Source organism: Malania oleifera, chromosome 10 (assembly GCF_029873635.1).
Source record: "Malania oleifera isolate guangnan ecotype guangnan chromosome 10, ASM2987363v1, whole genome shotgun sequence".
Lineage (NCBI taxonomy): Eukaryota > Viridiplantae > Streptophyta > Magnoliopsida > Santalales > Ximeniaceae > Malania > Malania oleifera.
The window spans coordinates 13,947,324-13,953,143 of record NC_080426.1 but is presented as its reverse complement, the minus strand read 5'-3'; positions in this window follow the sequence as shown (position 1 = coordinate 13,953,143).

The following is a 5,820-nucleotide window of genomic DNA, read 5'->3' as shown; positions in this document are numbered from 1 at the left end:
TCGGAGGAACAACCCCATACCTTATGGTGGCGGCAGCCCAATGCGTGTGTATATGCTTAGCACGACTGAGGAGGACACTACTAGAGGCGTAGGTAACGTGTTTATGTTGAGATAAGTAATAAGTTTTATTTAACTTTGGGTGATGCGATTGTTTACATAATTGAAATTGATTAAATTATGTGAAAGTGGTTAATAAGCTTTTAAGTCGTGAAAATGATAGATTAACGAATTTCGAGGACAAAATTTTATTAGGAGGGAGAATGTAGTAACCCGAACCTGAAAAATAAAAGAAAATAAATAAAAGAATAAAAAAATGAAAAATAAAAGAAAGGGAAGAGAATTTTAAAAAGGGTATCAAGCAGGGACTCGTCAACGAATTTGTTCTCCTCGTCGACGAACATCCTTCTAGGTTTCGTCGATGAGTACACGTGTCTCATCGACGAGGAATTACCAAGAGCAAGGAAAATTCAGGTTGTTAAACACTTTGTCAATGAACATGATGACCTCGTCAATGAATGTTTTTCGTGGCTTCGTTGACTAACCTTTTAAGCTCGTCAACGAAGGCTAGGGTATAAAGTGACCCTTGATCATTTCTTCCGCGAAAATTCTCTTTCCTCTCATTTTCTCTTTCTAGGGTTCGGCCCTACCACCTATTTTCTTCGAATACAGACCAGATTTAGCCCGATTCGACGATTGAAAACCACAATGAGATCCCTAGGAAGATTCTCTGCAACATAGGCAAAGCAGATTTTTAGTTTGGAGTACTTGGGCACCACTCCAAAACCAAGGTAAGTAGGGTATTTTCAATATTAAATTAAGTATTGGGAGTGTTTGGGCCTAAGAGATGATAAATGATAAATATCCTGGGGTTAAACTAATTAAGTTAGAATTTTTGGAATACAGGGTTTCGTTTTCCGTTCAGTTTAGGCTGAATCTCAAGGAGTAGGTAAGGGGAAAACGTTATAGCAGTTTTTTTTTAATTAATTTTAAACCAGCTAAATTTGAGTATATAATTATATATATATATATATATTTATGTATAATTTTCTAAATGGTTAGACTTTTGGATCAAAAAATGATTTTTATTATATATCGTATCTTGGAAAAATCATGTGGTATGAAAATAACTTTCGTAATTAAATGGTTGCAAGTACTGCGTGATTATGATTATTGTTTGCTTGTGGTTACTGTTTGGGTAGTAAATTCTGCTTGGTTGTGAATATTGTTTGGCTGAGAATACTATCTGATTGTGTATACTGTGGTGAATGTGTTGATGTGTCTAGATGATTGGTTATGTCATGTGTAGAAACCTGAACCCCAATAATAAAAGAAAATAAATATAAAAGAGAGAAATAAAGGAAAATAAAAGAAAAAGGAAAGAACTAAACTAGCAGGACCAAAATCGTGGACGATTTTTGAGCTGGGCTGCCCACCTATAAATAGAAGTGAGCTCATTTTTTCAAGAAATTCTAAAATTCTCTCTTTTGAAGCTCTGCTTTCGTCAAAAGGCTCCTACGGGCTCCCATGTGCTCCCGGATCACTCTCTCACCTTTCGGCCCATAGGATCTCGTAGTTTCATCAGTTCGAAAAGCTAGGGTTTTGAGTTTTTGGTCTGTTTCGATTTTCGTTTCAGAAACAGCTAAGGGGATCATGTTAATGCAGCGTTTTTACAATTTTGAACCGACGAAAATGTTTATGGAGTAGTTATATTTATGTTTTCAGCTAAGGTTTCAAATCAACCGTTCAAAAGTCCCATTTTCAAACCTAGGATATATAATATGATATTTTGAGTAGAAATGAACGGTGGAAAGTTTGGTTTGATCCTACAAACCATTTATACGATGTTCTTATTGCTTGCTTACGGGTTATGTTTTAAATATGGAAAATTGTGTGGCAGGTGAATACTATTTTGAGAGATGTGGAAATACCAAAAATGGGAGTGTTTGTATAATAATGAACTTTTTGCAAAACATACTGGAACTGTTTGATTAATATAGGGATTTATATGATGGTCGCGAGGGCCTAGTTTTACCAGACGTCCATGGGTCGGATTTTTATTCAATGGTTAAGAGCCGAGTTGTAACAAAGGCCCGAGGTCCAAGTTTGTAGTAAACGACACGAGGTCGAGGTTTATAAAATTGCAAATTTTATGTGAAATGACTTTAAAGTACAGTTTTAATTACTTAAATTGCGTGATTGATTACGCGTCAAAACTATGTAATTTGGCACTTTAATCCGGTCTTTACGGCTTATATTTTTAATTGAATGCCCAAACTTGTCCAATATTTTAATAAAGTGCCAAATTTATCATTCTTGAGTTTGATTGCACAATTTATGAATTTTTTGTAATATTTTATCGCAGGAAAATTCTCGGGAATCAAAACTGACTCCTGTTCGTATTTCGTACATAACTTTTCCGTACAAGCTCCGATCGAGACAATTCAAATTTATGGAGAAATATAAAAGGATAATATACAACTTTTGTGTGTCGAGTTTTGTGATAAACAGGCTCCAGAAGGGTCAAATTTGGCAATGAACAGAGAATGGAAAAATGAAAAAAAGAAAAAAAAAAAAAACATATACCAATTGTTGATGTGACCCAGCCATGCAAGCCGGGTCGGGTTGCCTTTGCTGGGTCTCCAGGTCTAGGGCAAGCCTCCCCTCTCCTTTATTTAAATTTCCTATTCTCCATCTTTTCCCCTGTTAGGCGTTGCCCCCAGCCGAGGGCTCCCCATTCTCTCCTTCTCTTCCTCTTCTCCTTCTTCTTCTTCTTCTTTTTGCTATCTCTCTTTCCCTTAGCTTCTCTCCTTTGACTCTCTCTGTTTTTCTTCTGTCTCTATTCTCACCTTTTCCTTCTTCCCCTGCTCTTCCTTTCTCTCTTACTCTTTTATTCTCTCAACTCCCAACCTCTCCTCTTCCCTGCTACACACCCGGCAGCCATCACCCGAGAACTGCCATGTGATGACCCAAAAATATATATATATGATTAAAGTACAATAATAATAAAATAATAAAAATAGTCATTAAGTTAATATCAATACAGAAGTGTTTTTCTGTAGGATCCTTGATTCCATGTTTGATGCCTAAGAAAGACCTTGTCTTAGCGAGTGCTCAGAGACCATTGCGGCTCAGTCGCTCCCTGGAGGTCGGCCTGGTCAAAATGGAATTTCATAGGATAAACAGGATAGATACTGTTTGTATACGTAAATAAGTATATATACATAAAATAGTGTTTTGACAAACATAATTTGTAGAAATACATAATAAGATGATAATAATATAGGTATCATATGTGGGGCCCACAAGACTATGTGGGGTCCACATGAGTCCCGGAGCCACAAGACACTGTTTATATACGTAAATGAGTACATAAAATAATGTTTTAACTGATATAATTTGAAGAAATATATGATAAAATAATAATAATATAGGTATCCTATGCGGGGCCCACAAGACTGTGTGGGGCCCACATGAGTCCCGAAACCGTATGAAGGTTTTCACAAGTCTCAAAAACTATGCAGGATGCATAAAATCGTATATGAGTTATTGGAATTACGTACGATCCATTTGGGTCTCGAAATTGTGTGGGGCCCACAAGACTACATGGGGCCCACAAGACCATGTGGGGCCCACATGAGTTTTTTAAAATTTAAATTTAATTCTTGTTCAAAAATAAAATAAAATAAAATAAATACTAAATATAGTTTAAAATTAATAACAATGATAATAATAATGATTAAGAAAAATAATAAAATAATAAAATAATTAGTTAGGTAATGGATTAATTAATAAGGTAAGTAATTAATTAAAAATTTATTTAGTGAGAATAGTGGCAAGCACTCCCAAATGGCCTCCACTCAAGTTTAAAATTAATAACAATGATAATAATAATGATAATAATGATTAAGAAAAATAATAAAATAATAAAATAATTAGTTAGGTAATGGATTAATTAATTAGGTAAGTAATTAATTAAAAATTTATTTAGTGGGAATGGTGGCAAGCACTCCCAAATAGCCTCCACTCAACCCATACCTTGCCCATTCTTTAATTTTTAAAATTATGATTTCACCAATCTCCCCACACTTTTATAAATTCTATTTCTTCCCCAAAATTTTCCTATAAATAGGGAGCTCTCAACCTTCATTTTTCACAACAATTTTCCAAGGAAGAGAAGGATTAGTGAGTGAAAGAATTTGTGGTGGAGAGAGAATTTTTGAATAAATTCTTAATCACCCACTTTTTCTGATCTCATTTCTTAAAGATAATTATTGTGTTCGTAGCACACGGTAAAAGAAGAAGGTAAGTAAATTTTGATTATGTTAGTTTCTTTTTATTTTAAATTCATACCCGAGTTTATTTTGTACGTAAATTTTAATTATGTCAATTAGTTCCACAAAATTTTCATGAATTTATTTTCACGCATATTTAATTATACCAGTTCTATCTTTAATATACTTGCATCTATTTTTGGGTTAAGAAATGTTCCAATCCCCTCGGGTAAATTTTCAGCATTTCTTTCTATTCAAAAATAAAATTATATATATATATTTTTAACACAAAAATTGTGTGGCATGAGTTTATTTCTACGTTACATTTTTTTTATGTAAATATGAGTAAAGATGAGATTTTCACGATATTATTTTAAATTGCATAAATGATAATAAGATGATTTTCAAACCCCTTATGGCAACGAAAGTTCAAAGTTACAGATGCTCGGTACCGCAGCTTAAAGTTTATACGGATCAGAGTGCACCCACACTGTTTACAGAGTGGTTATTTATGTTAGTGGATTTCTCCTGAGTGCACACCTGGTTTAAGTCCAGGACTTAATAAGGAAAATCTCACTTAAAGTTTACGTACGTTGATTTAGTTTGGTAGGCCAGCCAGCTAAGTCCAGTCTTCGGACCGCACAACCCAGTCATGGGGGTAAACATGACTTACGGCAAACAGGCCTAAGGGTGGTTTTTACAATATATGTTTATACATATTTAATTACGTGTACAAAGTTACTGATGATTTGAAGGAAAAGTGTAAGTTTACGTGAAAAGGATCATTTTGGTGCTTAAATGACGATCTAAGGAAAACGTACAAGGAAAAGTATATGTATGTTTATCATTAAGTATTTTTACAGTTTTAAAGTTAAAAGTTTAATTTAACAGTTATAGTATATGATTGTAAAAATTTATTATTGAAATTTATGACAAAAGTTTTATGCAGAAATTTTTAAATTTATATTTATTCTAAAAGCAGTCTTGAAGTTGTATTAAATATTGTTTTACGAAATTCTTTAAAAGCTCATTTTGGCCACACACTAATAATAATCTTATTTACTTACTGAGCGTCGTCTCACCCCAATCATATTTTATTTCAGATAACTCTGAAGGACATGTCGGAAATCAGGCTTAGCAAGCATGCGGGTGGGGATTAGAAAAATAAAGATTAATTAGAAATATAGTATGATTTCAGATATTTACGTTTGTGTAATTTTCTTCTTTTGAAATAAGTGATTGTAACATGAATAATTAGCGCTCTGGTTTGAATAAAATTTGAGTTTATTTGCTTCCGCTGTAAATCAGTAGTAAAAAGTTAATATCCCAGGCCCCTCGGGGTCGGGGTGTTACATGCCAGCAGCTGGAACTCCTTTGTAGAAACACACAGCACAGCTCTTGGCCACCTCTACCTCTCGGCCTCCACAACAGATTAGAGCACCAACCACCTACAGCCATCCTCTACAACTCTCCCAACGGCCACTCCACCACAGTTCTTCCAGACCAGTAGACCTCTAGCAGCAACCCGAGCCTCCACAACAACACCAGG